This window comes from Cyclopterus lumpus, chromosome 24 (genome assembly GCF_009769545.1).
Source record: "Cyclopterus lumpus isolate fCycLum1 chromosome 24, fCycLum1.pri, whole genome shotgun sequence".
Classification (NCBI taxonomy): domain Eukaryota; kingdom Metazoa; phylum Chordata; class Actinopteri; order Perciformes; family Cyclopteridae; genus Cyclopterus; species Cyclopterus lumpus.
In genome coordinates this window covers 322,501-343,641 of record NC_046989.1, presented here as the reverse complement: position 1 = coordinate 343,641, position 21,141 = coordinate 322,501, and positions in this window count along the sequence as shown.

Here is a 21,141-nt window from a genome sequence, read left to right as displayed (position 1 = left end):
AACAATAGTTAATGTTACATTAATCAGTTAACAATAGTTAATGTTACACTAATCAGTTAACAATAGTTAATGTTACATTAGTCAGTTAACAATAGTTAATGTTACACTAGTCAGTTAACAATAGTGAATGTTACATTAGTCAGTTAACAATAGTTAATGTTACACCAGTCAGTTAACAATAGTTAATGTTACACCAGTCAGTTAACAATAGTTAATGTTACATTAATCAGTTAACAATAGTTAATGTTACACTAATCAGTTAACAATAGTTAATGTTACACTAGTCAGTTAACAATAGTGAATGTTACATTAGTCAGTTAACAATAGTTAATGTTACACCAGTCAGTTAACAATAGTTAATGTTACATTAGTCAGTTAACAATAGTTAATGTTACATTAGTCAGTTAACAATAGTTAATGTTACACCAGTCAGTTAACAATAGTTAATGTTACACTAGTCAGTTAACAATAGTTAATGTTACACTAATCAGTTAACAATAGTTAATGTTACATTAGTCAGTTAGCAATAGTGAATGTTACACCAGTCAGTTAACAATAGTTAATGTTACATTAGTCAGTTAGCAATAGTGAATGTTACACCAGTCAGTTAACAATAGTTAATGTTACACTAATCAGTTAACAATAGTTAATGTTACACCAGTCAGTTAACAATAGTTAATGTTACACTAGTCAGTTAACAATAGTTAATGTTACATTAGTCAGTTAACAATAGTTAATGTTACACTAATCAGTTAACAATAGTTAATGTTACACTAATCAGTTAACAATAGTTAATGTTACACCAGTCAGTTAACAATAGTTAATGTTACACCAGTCAGTTAACAATAGTTAATGTTACACCAGTCAGTTAACAATAGTTAATGTTACACCAGTCAGTTAACAATAGTGAATGTTACACTAGTCAGTTAACAATAGTTAATGTTACACTAATCAGTTAACAATAGTTAATGTTACACTAATCAGTTAACAATAGTTAATGTTACACCAGTCAGTTAACAATAGTGAATGTTACACTAGTCAGTTAACAATAGTTAATGTTACACTAATCAGTTAACAATAGTTAATGTTACACTAATCAGTTAACAATAGTTAATGTTACACCAGTCAGTTAACAATAGTTAATGTTACATTTGTCAGTTAACAATAGTTAATGTTACACTAGTCAGTTAACAATAGTTAATGTTACACTAATCAGTTAACAATAGTTAATGTTACACTAATCAGTTAACAATAGTTAATGTTACACTAATCAGTTAACAATAGTTAATGTTACACCAGTCAGTTAACAATAGTTAATGTTACACTAATCAGTTAACAATAGTTAATAGTACACCAGTCAGTTAACAATAGTTAATGTTACACTAATCAGTTAACAATAGTTAATGTTACACCAGTCAGTTAACAATAGTTAATGTTACACTAGTCAGTTAACAATAGTTAATGTTACATTAGTCAGTTAACAATAGTTAATGTTACACCAGTCAGTTAACAATAGTTAATGTTACATTAATCAGTTAACAATAGTTAATGTTACACTAATCAGTTAACAATAGTTAATGTTACACTAGTCAGTTAACAATAGTGAATGTTACATTAGTCAGTTAACAATAGTTAATGTTACACCAGTCAGTTAACAATAGTTAATGTTACATTAGTCAGTTAACAATAGTTAATGTTACATTAGTCAGTTAACAATAGTTAATGTTACACCAGTCAGTTAACAATAGTTAATGTTACACTAGTCAGTTAACAATAGTTAATGTTACACTAATCAGTTAACAATAGTTAATGTTACATTAGTCAGTTAGCAATAGTGAATGTTACACCAGTCAGTTAACAATAGTTAATGTTACATTAGTCAGTTAGCAATAGTGAATGTTACACCAGTCAGTTAACAATAGTTAATGTTACACTAATCAGTTAACAATAGTTAATGTTACACCAGTCAGTTAACAATAGTTAATGTTACACTAGTCAGTTAACAATAGTTAATGTTACATTAGTCAGTTAACAATAGTTAATGTTACACTAATCAGTTAACAATAGTTAATGTTACACTAATCAGTTAACAATAGTTAATGTTACACCAGTCAGTTAACAATAGTTAATGTTACACCAGTCAGTTAACAATAGTTAATGTTACACCAGTCAGTTAGCAATAGTTAATGTTACACCAGTCAGTTAACAATAGTGAATGTTACACTAGTCAGTTAACAATAGTTAATGTTACACTAATCAGTTAACAATAGTTAATGTTACATTAGTCAGTTAACAATAGTTAATGTCACACTTATCAGTTAACAATAGTTAATGTTACATTAGTCAGTTAACAATAGTTAATGTTACACTAATCAGTTAACAATAGTTAATATTACACCAGTCAGTTAACAATAGTTAATGTTCCACCAGTCAGTTAACAATAGTTAATGTTACACCAGTCAGTTAACAATAGTTAATGTTCCACCAGTCAGTTAACAATAGTTAATGTTACACCAGTCAGTTAACAATAGTTAATGTTACACTAATCAGTTAACAATAGTTAATGTTACACTAATCAGTTAACAATAGTTAATGTTACACCAGTCAGTTAACAATAGTTAATGTTACATTTGTCAGTTAACAATAGTTAATGTTACACTAGTCAGTTAACAATAGTTAATGTTACACTAATCAGTTAACAATAGTTAATGTTACACTAATCAGTTAACAATAGTTAATGTTACACTAATCAGTTAACAATAGTTAATGTTACACCAGTCAGTTAACAATAGTTAATGTTACACTAATCAGTTAACAATAGTTAATATTACACCAGTCAGTTAACAATAGTTAATGTTACACTAATCAGTTAACAATAGTTAATGTTACACCAGTCAGTTAACAATAGTTAATGTTACACTAGTCAGTTAACAATAGTTAATGTTACATTAGTCAGTTAACAATAGTTAATGTTACACCAGTCAGTTAACAATAGTTAATGTTACATTAGTCAGTTAGCAATAGTTAATGTTACATTAGTCAGTTAACAATAGTTAATGTTACACCAGTCAGTTAACAATAGTTAATGTTACACCAGTCAGTTAACAATAGTTAATGTTACACTAATCAGTTAACAATAGTTAATGTTACATTAGTCAGTTAGCAATAGTTAATGTTACACTAATCAGTTAACAATAGTTAATGTTACATTAGTCAGTTAACAATAGTTAATGTTACACTAGTCAGTTAACAATAGTTAATGTTACACTAATCAGTTAACAATAGTTAATGTTACACTAATCAGTTAACAATAGTTAATGTTACATTAGTTAGTTAACAATAGTTAATGTTACACCAGTCAGTTAACAATAGTGAATGTTACACTAGTCAGTTAACAATAGTTAATGTTACACTAATCAGTTAACAATAGTTAATGTTACATTAGTCAGTTAACAATAGTTAATGTCACACTTATCAGTTAACAATAGTTAATGTTACATTAGTCAGTTAACAATAGTTAATGTTACATTAGTCAGTTAACAATAGTTAATGTTACACCAGTCAGTTAACAATAGTTAATGTTACACTAGTCAGTTAACAATAGTTAATGTTACATTAGTCAGTTAACAATAGTTAATGTTACATTAGTCAGTTAACAATAGTTAATGTTACACTAATCAGTTAACAATAGTTAATGTTACACTAATCAGTTAACAATAGTTAATGTTACACCAGTCAGTTAACAATAGTTAATGTTACACTAATCAGTTAACAATAGTTAATGTTACACCAGTCAGTTAACAATAGTTAATGTTACACCAGTCAGTTAACAATAGTTAATGTTACACCAGTCAGTTAACAATAGTTAATGTTACACCAGTCAGTTAACAATAGTTAATGTTACATGAGTCAGTTAACAATAGTTAATGTTACACCAGTCAGTTAACAATAGTTAATGTTACATTAGTCAGTTAACAATAGTTAATGTTACATTAGTCAGTTAACAATAGTTAATGTTACACCAGTCAGTTAACAATAGTTAATGTTACACTAGTCAGTTAACAATAGTTAATGTTACACTAATCAGTTAACAATAGTTAATGTTACATTAGTCAGTTAACAATAGTTAATGTTACACCAGTCAGTTAACAATAGTTAATGTTACATTAGTCAGTTAGCAATAGTTAATGTTACATTAGTCAGTTAACAATAGTTAATGTTACACCAGTCAGTTAACAATAGTTAATGTTACACCAGTCAGTTAACAATAGTTAATGTTACACTAATCAGTTAACAATAGTTAATGTTACATTAGTCAGTTAGCAATAGTTAATGTTACATTAGTCAGTTAACAATAGTTAATTTTACACCAGTCAGTTAACAATAGTTAATGTTACACCAGTCAGTTAACAATAGTTAATGTTACACTAATCAGTTAACAATAGTTAATGTTACATTAGTCAGTTAACAATAGTTAATGTTACACTAGTCAGTTAACAATAGTTAATGTTACACTAATCAGTTAACAATAGTTAATGTTACACTAATCAGTTAACAATAGTTAATGTTACATTAGTTAGTTAACAATAGTTAATGTTACACCAGTCAGTTAACAATAGTGAATGTTACACTAGTCAGTTAACAATAGTTAATGTTACACTAATCAGTTAACAATAGTTAATGTTACATTAGTCAGTTAACAATAGTTAATGTCACACTTATCAGTTAACAATAGTTAATGTTACATTAGTCAGTTAACAATAGTTAATGTTACACTAATCAGTTAACAATAGTTAATATTACACCAGTCAGTTAACAGTAGTTAATGTTACACCAGTCAGTTAACAATAGTTAATGTTACACCAGTCAGTTAACAATAGTTAATGTTACACCAGTCAGTTAACAATAGTTAATGTTACACTAATCAGTTAACAATAGTTAATGTTACACTAATCAGTTAACAATAGTTATTGTTACATTAGTCAGTTAACAATAGTGAATGTTACACCAGTCAGTTAACAATAGTTAATGTTACACCAGTCAGTTAACAATAGTTAATGTTACACTAATCATTTAACAATAGTTAATGTTACACTAATCAGTTAACAATAGTTAATGTTACATTAGTCAGTTAACAATAGTGAATGTTACACCAGTCAGTTAACAATAGTTAATGTTACACCAGTCAGTTAACAATAGTTAATGTTACACCAGTCAGTTAACAATAGTTAATGTTACACCAGTCAGTTAACAATAGTTAATGTTACACTAATCAGTTAACAATAGTTAATGTTACACTAATCAGTTAACAATAGTTAATGTTACATTAGTCAGTTAACAATAGTGAATGTTACACCAGTCAGTTAACAATAGTTAATGTTACACCAGTCAGTTAACAATAGTTAATGTTACATTAGTCAGTTAACAATAGTTAATGTTACATTAGTCAGTTAACAATAGTTAATGTTACATTAGTCAGTTAACAATAGTTAATGTTACACCAGTCAGTTAACAATAGTTAATGTTACACCAGTCAGTTAACAATAGTTAATGTTACACCAGTCAGTTAACAATAGTTAATGTTACACTAGTCAGTTAACAATAGTTAATGTTACATTAGTCAGTTAACAATAGTTAATGTTACATTAGTCAGTTAACAATAGTTAATGTTACACTAGTCAGTTAACAATAGTTAATGTTACACTAATCAGTTAACAATAGTTAATGTTACACTAATCAGTTAACAATAGTTCATGTTACATTAGTCAGTTAACAATAGTTAATGTTACACCAGTCAGTTAACAATAGTTAATGTTACATTAGTCAGTTAACAATAGTTAATGTTACACTAGTCAGTTAACAATAGTTAATGTTACACTAATCAGTTAACAATAGTTAATGTTACACTAATCAGTTAACAATAGTTCATGTTACATTAGTCAGTTAACAATAGTTAATGTTACACCAGTCAGTTAACAATAGTTAATGTTACATTAGTCAGTTAACAATAGTTAATGTTACACTAGTCAGTTAACAATAGTTAATGTTACACTAATCAGTTAACAATAGTTAATGTTACACTAATCAGTTAACAATAGTTCATGTTACATTAGTCAGTTAACAATAGTTAATGTTACACCAGTCAGTTAACAATAGTTAATGTTACATTAGTCAGTTAACAATAGTTAATGTTACATTAGTCAGTTAACAATAGTTAATGTTACACTAGTCAGTTAACAATAGTTAATGTTACACTAATCAGTTAACAATAGTTAATGTTACACTAATCAGTTAACAATAGTTAATGTTACATTAGTCAGTTAACAATAGTTAATGTCACACTTATCAGTTAACAATAGTTAATGTTACATTAGTCAGTTAACAATAGTTAATGTTACACTAATCAGTTAACAATAGTTAATATTACACCAGTCAGTTAACAGTAGTTAATGTTACACCAGTCAGTTAACAATAGTTAATGTTACACCAGTCAGTTAACAATAGTTAATGTTACACCAGTCAGTTAACAATAGTTAATGTTACACTAATCAGTTAACAATAGTTAATGTTACACTAATCAGTTAACAATAGTTATTGTTACATTAGTCAGTTAACAATAGTGAATGTTACACCAGTCAGTTAACAATAGTTAATGTTACACCAGTCAGTTAACAATAGTTAATGTTACACTAATCATTTAACAATAGTTAATGTTACACTAATCAGTTAACAATAGTTAATGTTACATTAGTCAGTTAACAATAGTGAATGTTACACCAGTCAGTTAACAATAGTTAATGTTACACCAGTCAGTTAACAATAGTTAATGTTACACCAGTCAGTTAACAATAGTTAATGTTACACCAGTCAGTTAACAATAGTTAATGTTACACTAATCAGTTAACAATAGTTAATGTTACACTAATCAGTTAACAATAGTTAATGTTACATTAGTCAGTTAACAATAGTGAATGTTACACCAGTCAGTTAACAATAGTTAATGTTACACCAGTCAGTTAACAATAGTTAATGTTACATTAGTCAGTTAACAATAGTTAATGTTACATTAGTCAGTTAACAATAGTTAATGTTACATTAGTCAGTTAACAATAGTTAATGTTACACCAGTCAGTTAACAATAGTTAATGTTACACCAGTCAGTTAACAATAGTTAATGTTACACCAGTCAGTTAACAATAGTTAATGTTACACTAGTCAGTTAACAATAGTTAATGTTACATTAGTCAGTTAACAATAGTTAATGTTACATTAGTCAGTTAACAATAGTTAATGTTACACTAGTCAGTTAACAATAGTTAATGTTACACTAATCAGTTAACAATAGTTAATGTTACACTAATCAGTTAACAATAGTTCATGTTACATTAGTCAGTTAACAATAGTTAATGTTACACCAGTCAGTTAACAATAGTGAATGTTACACTAGTCAGTTAACAATAGTTAATGTTACACCAGTCAGTTAACAATAGTGAATGTTACACTAGTCAGTTAACAATAGTGAATGTTACACTAGTCAGTTAACAATAGTTAATGTTACACTAATCAGTTAACAATAGTTAATGTTACATTAGTCAGTTAACAATAGTTAATGTTACACTAATCAGTTAAATATAGTTAATGTTACATTAGTCAGTTAACAATAGTTAATGTTACACTAATCAGTTAAAAATAGTTAATATTACACCAGTCAGTTAACAATAGTTAATGTTACACCAGTCAGTTAACAATAGTTAATGTTACACCAGTCAGTTAACAATAGTTAATGTTACACCAGTCAGTTAACAATAGTTAATGTTACACCAGTCAGTTAACAATAGTTAATGTTACACTAATCAGTTAACAATAGTTAATGTTACACCAGTCAGTTAACAATAGTTAATGTTACACTAATCAGTTAACAATAGTTAATATTACACCAGTCAGTTAACAATAGTTAATGTTACATTAGTCAGTTAACAATAGTTAATGTTACACTAGTCAGTTAACAATAGTTAATGTTACACTAATCAGTTAACAATAGTTAATGTTACATTAGTCAGTTAACAATAGTTAATGTTACACCAGTCAGTTAACAATAGTTAATGTTACATTAATCAGTTAACAATAGTTAATGTTACACTAATCAGTTAACAATAGTTAATGTTACATTAGTCAGTTAACAATAGTTAATGTTACACTAGTCAGTTAACAATAGTGAATGTTACATTAGTCAGTTAACAATAGTTAATGTTACACCAGTCAGTTAACAATAGTTAATGTTACACCAGTCAGTTAACAATAGTTAATGTTACATTAATCAGTTAACAATAGTTAATGTTACACTAATCAGTTAACAATAGTTAATGTTACACTAGTCAGTTAACAATAGTGAATGTTACATTAGTCAGTTAACAATAGTTAATGTTACACCAGTCAGTTAACAATAGTTAATGTTACATTAGTCAGTTAACAATAGTTAATGTTACATTAGTCAGTTAACAATAGTTAATGTTACACCAGTCAGTTAACAATAGTTAATGTTACACTAGTCAGTTAACAATAGTTAATGTTACACTAATCAGTTAACAATAGTTAATGTTACATTAGTCAGTTAGCAATAGTGAATGTTACACCAGTCAGTTAACAATAGTTAATGTTACATTAGTCAGTTAGCAATAGTGAATGTTACACCAGTCAGTTAACAATAGTTAATGTTACACTAATCAGTTAACAATAGTTAATGTTACACCAGTCAGTTAACAATAGTTAATGTTACACTAGTCAGTTAACAATAGTTAATGTTACACTAATCAGTTAACAATAGTTAATGTTACACTAATCAGTTAACAATAGTTAATGTTACACCAGTCAGTTAACAATAGTTAATGTTACACCAGTCAGTTAACAATAGTTAATGTTACACCAGTCAGTTAACAATAGTTAATGTTACACCAGTCAGTTAACAATAGTGAATGTTACACTAGTCAGTTAACAATAGTTAATGTTACACTAATCAGTTAACAATAGTTAATGTTACATTAGTCAGTTAACAATAGTTAATGTCACACTTATCAGTTAACAATAGTTAATGTTACATTAGGCAGTTAACAATAGTTAATGTTACACTAATCAGTTAACAATAGTTAATATTACACCAGTCAGTTAACAATAGTTAATGTTCCACCAGTCAGTTAACAATAGTTAATGTTACACCAGTCAGTTAACAATAGTTAATGTTACACCAGTCAGTTAACAATAGTTAATGTTACACTAATCAGTTAACAATAGTTAATGTTACACTAATCAGTTAACAATAGTTAATGTTACACCAGTCAGTTAACAATAGTTAATGTTACATTTGTCAGTTAACAATAGTTAATGTTACACTAGTCAGTTAACAATAGTTAATGTTACACTAATCAGTTAACAATAGTTAATGTTACACTAATCAGTTAACAATAGTTAATGTTACACTAATCAGTTAACAATAGTTAATGTTACACCAGTCAGTTAACAATAGTTAATGTTACACTAATCAGTTAACAATAGTTAATATTACACCAGTCAGTTAACAATAGTTAATGTTACACTAATCAGTTAACAATAGTTAATGTTACACCAGTCAGTTAACAATAGTTAATGTTACACTAGTCAGTTAACAATAGTTAATGTTACACTAATCAGTTAACAATAGTTAATGTTACACCAGTCAGTTAACAATAGTTAATGTTACACCAGTCAGTTAACAATAGTTAATGTTACATTAGTCAGTTAACAATAGTTAATGTTACACCAGTCAGTTAACAATAGTTAATGTTACACCAGTCAGTTATCAATAGTTAATGTTACACTAATCAGTTAACAATAGTTAATGTTACATTAGTCAGTTAACAATAGTTAATGTTACATTAGTCAGTTAACAATAGTTAATGTTACACCAGTCAGTTAACAATAGTTAATGTTACACCAGTCAGTTATCAATAGTTAATGTTACACTAATCAGTTAACAATAGTTAATGTTACATTAGTCAGTTAACAATAGTTAATGTTACATTAGTCAGTTAACAATAGTTAATGTTACACCAGTCAGTTAACAATAGTTAATGTTACACTAATCAGTTAACAATAGTTAATGTTACACTAATCAGTTAACAATAGTTAATGTTACACTAATCAGTTAACAATAGTTAATGTTACATTAGTCAGTTAACAATAGTGAATGTTACACCAGTCAGTTAACAATAGTTAATGTTACACTAATCAGTTAACAATAGTTAATGTTACACTAATCAGTTAACAATAGTTAATGTTACACCAGTCAGTTAACAATAGTTAATGTTACACTAATCAGTTAACAATAGTTAATGTTACACTAATCAGTTAACAATAGTTAATGTTACACCAGTCAGTTAACAATAGTTAATGTTACATTTGTCAGTTAACAATAGTTAATGTTACACTAGTCAGTTAACAATAGTTAATGTTACACTAATCAGTTAACAATAGTTAATGTTACACTAATCAGTTAACAATAGTTAATGTTACACCAGTCAGTTAACAATAGTTAATGTTACATTTGTCAGTTAACAATAGTTAATGTTACACTAGTCAGTTAACAATAGTTAATGTTACACTAATCAGTTAACAATAGTTAATGTTACACTAATCAGTTAACAATAGTTAATGTTACACTAATCAGTTAACAATAGTTAATGTTACACCAGTCAGTTAACAATAGTTAATGTTACACTAGTCAGTTAACAATAGTTAATGTTACACCAGTCAGTTAACAATAGTTAATGTTACACTAATCAGTTAACAATAGTTAATGTTACACTAATCAGTTAACAATAGTTAATGTTACACCAGTCAGTTAACAATAGTTAATGTTACACCAGTCAGTTAACAATAGTTAATGTTACACCAGTCAGTTAACAATAGTTAATGTTACACTAATCAGTTAACAATAGTTAATGTTACACCAGTCAGTTAACAATAGTTAATGTTACACCAGTCAGTTAACAATAGTTAATGTTACATTAGTCAGTTAACAATAGTTAATGTTACACCAGTCAGTTAACAATAGTTAATGTTACACCAGTCAGTTATCAATAGTTAATGTTACACTAATCAGTTAACAATAGTTAATGTTACACTAATCAGTTAACAATAGTTAATGTTACATTAGTCAGTTAACAATAGTTAATGTTACATTAGTCAGTTAACAATAGTTAATGTTACACCAGTCAGTTAACAATAGTTAATGTTACACTAATCAGTTAACAATAGTTAATGTTACACTAATCAGTTAACAATAGTTAATGTTACACTAATCAGTTAACAATAGTTAATGTTACATTAGTCAGTTAACAATAGTTAATGTTACACCAGTCAGTTAACAATAGTTAATGTTACACTAATCAGTTAACAATAGTTAATGTTACACTAATCAGTTAACAATAGTTAATGTTACACCAGTCAGTTAACAATAGTTAATGTTACACTAGTCAGTTAACAATAGTTAATGTTACATTAGTCAGTTAACCATAGTTAATGTTACATTAGTCAGTTAACAATAGTGAATGTTACACCAGTCAGTTAACAATAGTTAATGTTACATTAGTCAGTTAACAATAGTTAATGTTACACCAGTCAGTTAACAATAGTGAATGTTACACCAGTCAGTTAACAATAGTTAATGTTACACCAGTCAGTTAACAATAGTGAATGTTACACCAGTCAGTTAACAATAGTTAATGTTACACCAGTCAGTTAACAATAGTTAATGTTACACCAGTCAGTTAACAATAGTTAATGTTACACTAGTCAGTTAACAATAGTTAATGTTACACCAGTCAGTTAACAATAGTTCATGTTACATTAGTCAGTTAACAATAGTTAATGTTACATTAGTCAGTTAACAATAGTTAATGTTACACTAATCAGTTAACAATAGTTAATGTTACATTAGTCAGTTAACAATAGTTAATGTTACACTAGTCAGTTAACAATAGTGAATGTTACATTAGTCAGTTAACAATAGTTAATGTTACACTAGTCAGTTAACAATAGTGAATGTTACATTAGTCAGTTAACAATAGTTAATGTTACACCAGTCAGTTAACAATAGTTAATGTTACACCAGTCAGTTAACAATAGTTAATGTTACATTAATCAGTTAACAATAGTTAATGTTACACTAATCAGTTAACAATAGTTAATGTTACACTAGTCAGTTAACAATAGTGAATGTTACATTAGTCAGTTAACAATAGTTAATGTTACATTAGTCAGTTAACAATAGTTAATGTTACATTAGTCAGTTAACAATAGTTAATGTTACATTAGTCAGTTAACAATAGTTAATGTTACACCAGTCAGTTAACAATAGTTAATGTTACATTAGTCAGTTAGCAATAGTGAATGTTACACCAGTCAGTTAACAATAGTTAATGTTACATTAGTCAGTTAGCAATAGTGAATGTTACACCAGTCAGTTAACAATAGTTAATGTTACACTAGTCAGTTAACAATAGTTAATGTTACATTAGTCAGTTAACAATAGTTAATGTTACACTAGTCAGTTAACAATAGTTAATGTTACACTAATCAGTTAACAATAGTTAATGTTACACCAGTCAGTTAACAATAGTTAATGTTTTACCAGTCAGTTAACAATAGTTAATGTTACATTAGTCAGTTAACAATAGTTAATGTTACACCAGTCAGTTAACAATAGTTAATGTTACACCAGTCAGTTATCAATAGTTAATGTTACACTAATCAGTTAACAATAGTTAATGTTACATTAGTCAGTTAACAATAGTTAATGTTACATTAGTCAGTTAACAATAGTTAATGTTACACCAGTCAGTTAACAATAGTTAATGTTACACCAGTCAGTTATCAATAGTTAATGTTACACTAATCAGTTAACAATAGTTAATGTTACATTAGTCAGTTAACAATAGTTAATGTCACACTTATCAGTTAACAATAGTTAATGTTACACCAGTCAGTTAACAATAGTTAATGTTACATTTGTCAGTTATTAATAGTTAATGTTACACTAGTCAGTTAACAATAGTTAATGTTACACTAATCAGTTAACAATAGTTAATGTTACACTAATCAGTTAACAATAGTTAATGTTACACTAATCAGTTAACAATAGTTAATGTTACACCAGTCAGTTAACAATAGTTAATGTTACACTAATCAGTTAAAAATAGTTAATGTTACACCAGTCAGTTAACAATAGTTAATGTTACACTAGTCAGTTAACAATAGTTAATGTTACACTAATCAGTTAACAATAGTTAATGTTACACCAGTCAGTTAACAATAGTTAATGTTTTACCAGTCAGTTAACAATAGTTAATGTTACATTAGTCAGTTAACAATAGTTAATGTTACACCAGTCAGTTAACAATAGTTAATGTTACACCAGTCAGTTATCAATAGTTAATGTTACACTAATCAGTTAACAATAGTTAATGTTACATTAGTCAGTTAACAATAGTTAATGTTACATTAGTCAGTTAACAATAGTTAATGTTACACCAGTCAGTTAACAATAGTTAATGTTACACCAGTCAGTTATCAATAGTTAATGTTACACTAATCAGTTAACAATAGTTAATGTTACATTAGTCAGTTAACAATAGTTAATGTTACATTAGTCAGTTAACAATAGTTAATGTTACACCAGTCAGTTAACAATAGTTAATGTTACACTAATCAGTTAACAATAGTTAATGTTACACTAATCAGTTAACAATAGTTAATGTTACATTAGTCAGTTAACAATAGTGAATGTTACACCAGTCAGTTAACAATAGTTAATGTTACACTAGTCAGTTAACAATAGTTAATGTTACACTAATCAGTTAACAATAGTTAATGTTACACTAATCAGTTAACAATAGTTAATGTTACACCAGTCAGTTAACAATAGTTAATGTTACATTTGTCAGTTAACAATAGTTAATGTTACACTAGTCAGTTAACAATAGTTAATGTTACACTAATCAGTTAACAATAGTTAATGTTACACCAGTCAGTTAACAATAGTTAATGTTACATTTGTCAGTTAACAATAGTTAATGTTACACTAGTCAGTTAACAATAGTTAATGTTACACTAATCAGTTAACAATAGTTAATGTTACACTAATCAGTTAACAATAGTTAATGTTACACTAATCAGTTAACAATAGTTAATGTTACACCAGTCAGTTAACAATAGTTAATGGTACACTAATCAGTTAACAATAGTTAATATTACACCAGTCAGTTAACAATAGTTAATGTTACACTAATCAGTTAACAATAGTTAATGTTACACCAGTCAGTTAACAATAGTTAATGTTACATTAGTCAGTTAACAATAGTTAATGTTACACTAATCAGTTAACAATAGTTAATGTTACACCAGTCAGTTAACAATAGTTAATGGTACACTAATCAGTTAACAATAGTTAATATTACACCAGTCAGTTAACAATAGTTAATGTTACACTAATCAGTTAACAATAGTTAATGTTACACCAGTCAGTTAACAATAGTTAATGTTACATTAGTCAGTTAACAATAGTTAATGTTACACTAATCAGTTAACAATAGTTAATGTTACACCAGTCAGTTAACAATAGTTAATGTTACACCAGTCAGTTAACAATAGTTAATGTTACATTAGTCAGTTAACAATAGTTAATGTTACACCAGTCAGTTAACAATAGTTAATGTTACACCAGTCAGTTATCAATAGTTAATGTTACACTAATCAGTTAACAATAGTTAATGTTACATTAGTCAGTTAACAATAGTTAATGTTACATTAGTCAGTTAACAATAGTTAATGTTACACCAGTCAGTTAACAATAGTTAATGTTACACCAGTCAGTTATCAATAGTTAATGTTACACTAATCAGTTAACAATAGTTAATGTTACATTAGTCAGTTAACAATAGTTAATGTTACATTAGTCAGTTAACAATAGTTAATGTTACACCAGTCAGTTAACAATAGTTAATGTTACACTAATCAGTTAACAATAGTTAATGTTACACTAATCAGTTAACAATAGTTAATGTTACATTAGTCAGTTAACAATAGTGAATGTTACACCAGTCAGTTAACAATAGTTAATGTTACACTAGTCAGTTAACAATAGTTAATGTTACATTTGTCAGTTAACAATAGTTAATGTTACACTAGTCAGTTAACAATAGTTAATGTTACACTAATCAGTTAACAATAGTTAATGTTACACCAGTCAGTTAACAATAGTTAATGTTACATTTGTCAGTTAACAATAGTTAATGTTACACTAGTCAGTTAACAATAGTTAATGTTACACTAATCAGTTAACAATAGTTAATGTTACACTAATCAGTTAACAATAGTTAATGTTACACTAATCAGTTAACAATAGTTAATGTTACACCAGTCAGTTAACAATAGTTAATGGTACACTAATCAGTTAACAATAGTTAATATTACACCAGTCAGTTAACAATAGTTAATGTTACACTAATCAGTTAACAATAGTTAATGTTACACCAGTCAGTTAACAATAGTTAATGTTACATTAGTCAGTTAACAATAGTTAATGTTACACTAATCAGTTAACAATAGTTAATGTTACACCAGTCAGTTAACAATAGTTAATGTTACACTAATCAGTTAACAATAGTTAATATTACACCAGTCAGTTAACAATAGTTAATGTTACACTAATCAGTTAACAATAGTTAATGTTACACCAGTCAGTTAACAATAGTTAATGTTACATTAGTCAGTTAACAATAGTTAATGTTACACTAATCAGTTAACAATAGTTAATGTTACACCAGTCAGTTAACAATAGTTAATGTTACACCAGTCAGTTAACAATAGTTAATGTTACATTAGTCAGTTAACAATAGTTAATGTTACACCAGTCAGTTAACAATAGTTAATGTTACACCAGTCAGTTATCAATAGTTAATGTTACACTAATCAGTTAACAATAGTTAATGTTACACTAATCAGTTAACAATAGTTAATGTTACATTAGTCAGTTAACAATAGTTAATGTTACATTAGTCAGTTAACAATAGTTAATGTTACACCAGTCAGTTAACAATAGTTAATGTTACACTAATCAGTTAACAATAGTTAATGTTACACTAATCAGTTAACAATAGTTAATGTTACACTAATCAGTTAACAATAGTTAATGTTACACCAGTCAGTTAACAATAGTTAATGTTTTACCAGTCAGTTAACAATAGTTAATGTTACATTAGTCAGTTAACAATAGTTAATGTTACACCAGTCAGTTAACAATAGTTAATGTTACACCAGTCAGTTATCAATAGTTAATGTTACACTAATCAGTTAACAATAGTTAATGTTACATTAGTCAGTTAACAATAGTTAATGTTACATTAGTCAGTTAACAATAGTTAATGTTACACCAGTCAGTTAACAATAGTTAATGTTACACCAGTCAGTTATCAATAGTTAATGTTACACTAATCAGTTAACAATAGTTAATGTTACATTAGTCAGTTAACAATAGTTAATGTCACACTTATCAGTTAACAATAGTTAATGTTACACCAGTCAGTTAACAATAGTTAATGTTACATTTGTCAGTTATTAATAGTTAATGTTACACTAGTCAGTTAACAATAGTTAATGTTACACTAATCAGTTAACAATAGTTAATGTTACACTAATCAGTTAACAATAGTTAATGTTACACTAATCAGTTAACAATAGTTAATGTTACACCAGTCAGTTAACAATAGTTAATGTTACACTAATCAGTTAACAATAGTTAATGTTACACCAGTCAGTTAACAATAGTTAATGTTACACTAGTCAGTTAACAATAGTTAATGTTACACTAATCAGTTAACAATAGTTAATGTTACACCAGTCAGTTAACAATAGTTAATGTTTTACCAGTCAGTTAACAATAGTTAATGTTACATTAGTCAGTTAACAATAGTTAATGTTACACCAGTCAGTTAACAATAGTTAATGTTACACCAGTCAGTTATCAATAGTTAATGTTACACCAGTCAGTTAACAATAGTTAATGTTACATTAGTCAGTTAACAATAGTTAATGTTACATTAGTCAGTTAACAATAGTTAATGTTACACCAGTCAGTTAACAATAGTTAATGTTACACCAGTCAGTTATCAATAGTTAATGTTACACTAATCAGTTAACAATAGTTAATGTTACATTAGTCAGTTAACAATAGTTAATGTTACATTAGTCAGTTAACAATAGTTAATGTTACACCAGTCAGTTAACAATAGTTAATGTTACACTAATCAGTTAACAATAGTTAATGTTACACTAATCAGTTAACAATAGTTAATGTTACATTAGTCAGTTAACAATAGTGAATGTTACACCAGTCAGTTAACAATAGTTAATGTTACACTAGTCAGTTAACAATAGTTAATGTTACACTAATCAGTTAACAATAGTTAATGTTACACTAATCAGTTAACAATAGTTAATGTTACACCAGTCAGTTAACAATAGTTAATGTTACATTTGTCAGTTAACAATAGTTAATGTTACACTAGTCAGTTAACAATAGTTAATGTTACACTAATCAGTTAACAATAGTTAATGTTACACCAGTCAGTTAACAATAGTTAATGTTACATTTGTCAGTTAACAATAGTTAATGTTACACTAGTCAGTTAACAATAGTTAATGTTACACTAATCAGTTAACAATAGTTAATGTTACACTAATCAGTTAACAATAGTTAATGTTACACTAATCAGTTAACAATAGTTAATGTTACACCAGTCAGTTAACAATAGTTAATGTTACACTAATCAGTTAACAATAGTTAATATTACACCAGTCAGTTAACAATAGTTAATGTTACACTAATCAGTTAACAATAGTTAATGTTACACCAGTCAGTTAACAATAGTTAATGTTACATTAGTCAGTTAACAATAGTTAATGTTACACTAATCAGTTAACAATAGTTAATGTTACACCAGTCAGTTAACAATAGTTAATGTTACACCAGTCAGTTAACAATAGTTAATGTTACATTAGTCAGTTAACAATAGTTAATGTTACACCAGTCAGTTAACAATAGTTAATGTTACACCAGTCAGTTATCAATAGTTAATGTTACACTAATCAGTTAACAATAGTTAATGTTACACTAATCAGTTAACAATAGTTAATGTTACATTAGTCAGTTAACAATAGTTAATGTTACATTAGTCAGTTAACAATAGTTAATGTTACACCAGTCAGTTAACAATAGTTAATGTTACACTAATCAGTTAACAATAGTTAATGTTACACTAATCAGTTAACAATAGTTAATGTTACACTAATCAGTTAACAATAGTTAATGTTACATTAGTCAGTTAACAATAGTGAATGTTACACCAGTCAGTTAACAATAGTTAATGTTACACTAATCAGTTAACAATAGTTAATGTTACACTAATCAGTTAACAATAGTTAATGTTACACTAATCAGTTAACAATAGTTAATGTTACACCAGTCAGTTAACAATAGTTAATGTTACACTAGTCAGTTAACAATAGTTAATGTTACATTAGTCAGTTAACCATAGTTAATGTTACATTAGTCAGTTAACAATAGTGAATGTTACACCAGTCAGTTAACAATAGTTAATGTTACATTAGTCAGTTAACAATAGTTAATGTTACACCAGTCAGTTAACAATAGTGAATGTTACACCAGTCAGTTAACAATAGTTAATGTTACACCAGTCAGTTAACAATAGTTAATGTTACATTAGTCAGTTAACAATAGTTAATGTTACACCAGTCAGTTAACAATAGTTAATGTTACACTAGTCAGTTAACAATAGTTAATGTTACACCAGTCAGTTAACAATAGTGAATGTTACACCAGTCAGTTAACAATAGTTAATGTTACACCAGTCAGTTAACAATAGTTAATGTTACATTAGTCAGTTAACAATAGTGAATGTTACACCAGTCAGTTAACAATAGTTAATGTTACACCAGTCAGTTAACAATAGTTAATGTTACACTAGTCAGTTAACAATAGTTAATGTTACACTAATCAGTTAACAATAGTCAATGTTACACTAATCAGTTAACAATAGTTAATGTTACACCAGTCAGTTAACAATAGTTAATGTTACACCAGTCAGTTAACAATAGTTAATGTTACACCAGTCAGTTAACAATAGTTAATGTTACATTAGTCAGTTAACAATAGTTAATGTTACACCAGTCAGTTAACAATAGTTAATGTTACACCAGTCAGTTAACAATAGTTAATGTTACACCAGTCAGTTAACAATAGTTAATGTTACATTAGTCAGTTAACAATAGTTAATGTTACACCAGTCAGTTAACAATAGTTAATGTTACACTAGTCAGTTAACAATAGTTAATGTTACACCAGTCAGTTAACAATAGTTAATGTTACACCAGTCAGTTAACAATAGTTAATGTTACACCAGTCAGTTAACAATAGTTAATGTTACATTAGTCAGTTAACAATAGTTAATGTTACACCAGTCAGTTAACAATAGTTAATGTTACACCAGATCTAACAGGAAGTCAGTGTTCCTTTGACTTCCTCTTTGTTCATTGATTTTAGTTCATCTCAAAAGAAGCTGATCGTAGGCCCACGCGGTCAGCAGCCAATCAGAGAGCGGCACAAAGTATTCTGTCAAACTAATTAATCAATCAATCAGTTATTAATCGTTTGATTCAAGGTTGTAAATGGATCATTTATTGATTTTAGATATATTGTTGATCAAACAATCAGCTTTTTTTAATATTAATATTTTAGAGCATAAAGTGCAGATCATCAGTATTATCTTTAACCTTTAATAATATGTTTACTTCAGTTAAAATACTGCATTAATACAGTAAAAGTACTTACTCTTCAGTGTTCTGTGTATTATTATATTATTAATACAAATACTGCATTAATACAGTAAAAGTAGTCACTCTTCAGTGTTCTGTGTATTATTATATTATTAATAACATGTTGTTTAATGTTGCTTCATGAACTAAAGGATTTGTACGCTGTATTTATACTAAAATTATTTTTTGTTAATATTAATAATAAAATGTTATGATCATTTTCATTGTGTTTTTATTTTTAACTGAGCACCGAGTCGACGTCATCCAGACCCGAGGTGCCTCCTCGTGAGTGCGTCAGATCACGTGACTCCACCCGAAAATAAATGTTAAAATATTAATATAATAACATGAAAATAATAATAATAAACTGATTAATAATGATCCACAAGCACTCAACCCGGAAACCAGACTGCCTTCACAATAAGAGCACAACAAGTTCAATAGATAGAAAGAGTTATCAGCTCAGGGATTCAGGTCTAGATTCAGGTGTTTAGATTCAGGTCTGGATTCATGTCTGGATTCATGTCCGGATTCAGGTCTAGATTCGGGTTCGGGCTTCAGGTCTAGATTCAGACTCCTTGCAGCGCTTAGATTTTTAACGGAGGCTTTTATTCTGAAGGGTCCCGGTGCCGTGGTGCGTGTTGACGCAGCGGGGGGCAGCTGATGCGTCAGGAGGAGACAGAGATGCCGTAACAGCAGCAGCATCCGCGACCATTAAGTCTGATCCGCTTCCTGTCGGTCTGTGGACCCGGTTCCGGATCCGCTGTGCACCGGGACGCCTCTCATGCACTGGCCGCGTAGCAGCGCTGCAGTCCGGGTCTGAATCAGAGGAGAGAAGCGGCGGCAGCATCTGGAGGTAAGAGATGAGGGAGGGGGGGCAGGGCGTGGAGGAGGGGACCGCTCGGTCTGGCTGTGTCCACCGGGACCCGGTCCTCCAGGAGCGGCTCCTCCTGGTCGGCCTGCAGCCGAGGATGAAGCGCTGAGGCCCAGCGGGATTTATTTAGAGAGAGGGTGTGTGTGATATATTGGATGTAATGATGATGATGATGATGATGATGTCATAGAGAAGAACAGGTTGACCTGCTCAAGGACGCGTCCTGTAACATTATCTATATGTATGTATTGATTTATTGCTATCTGTACATCTCTCTTTATACAGACACAGTGTGGAGAAGAAAAATATATATCTATAAATGTATATACACATATATACATGTA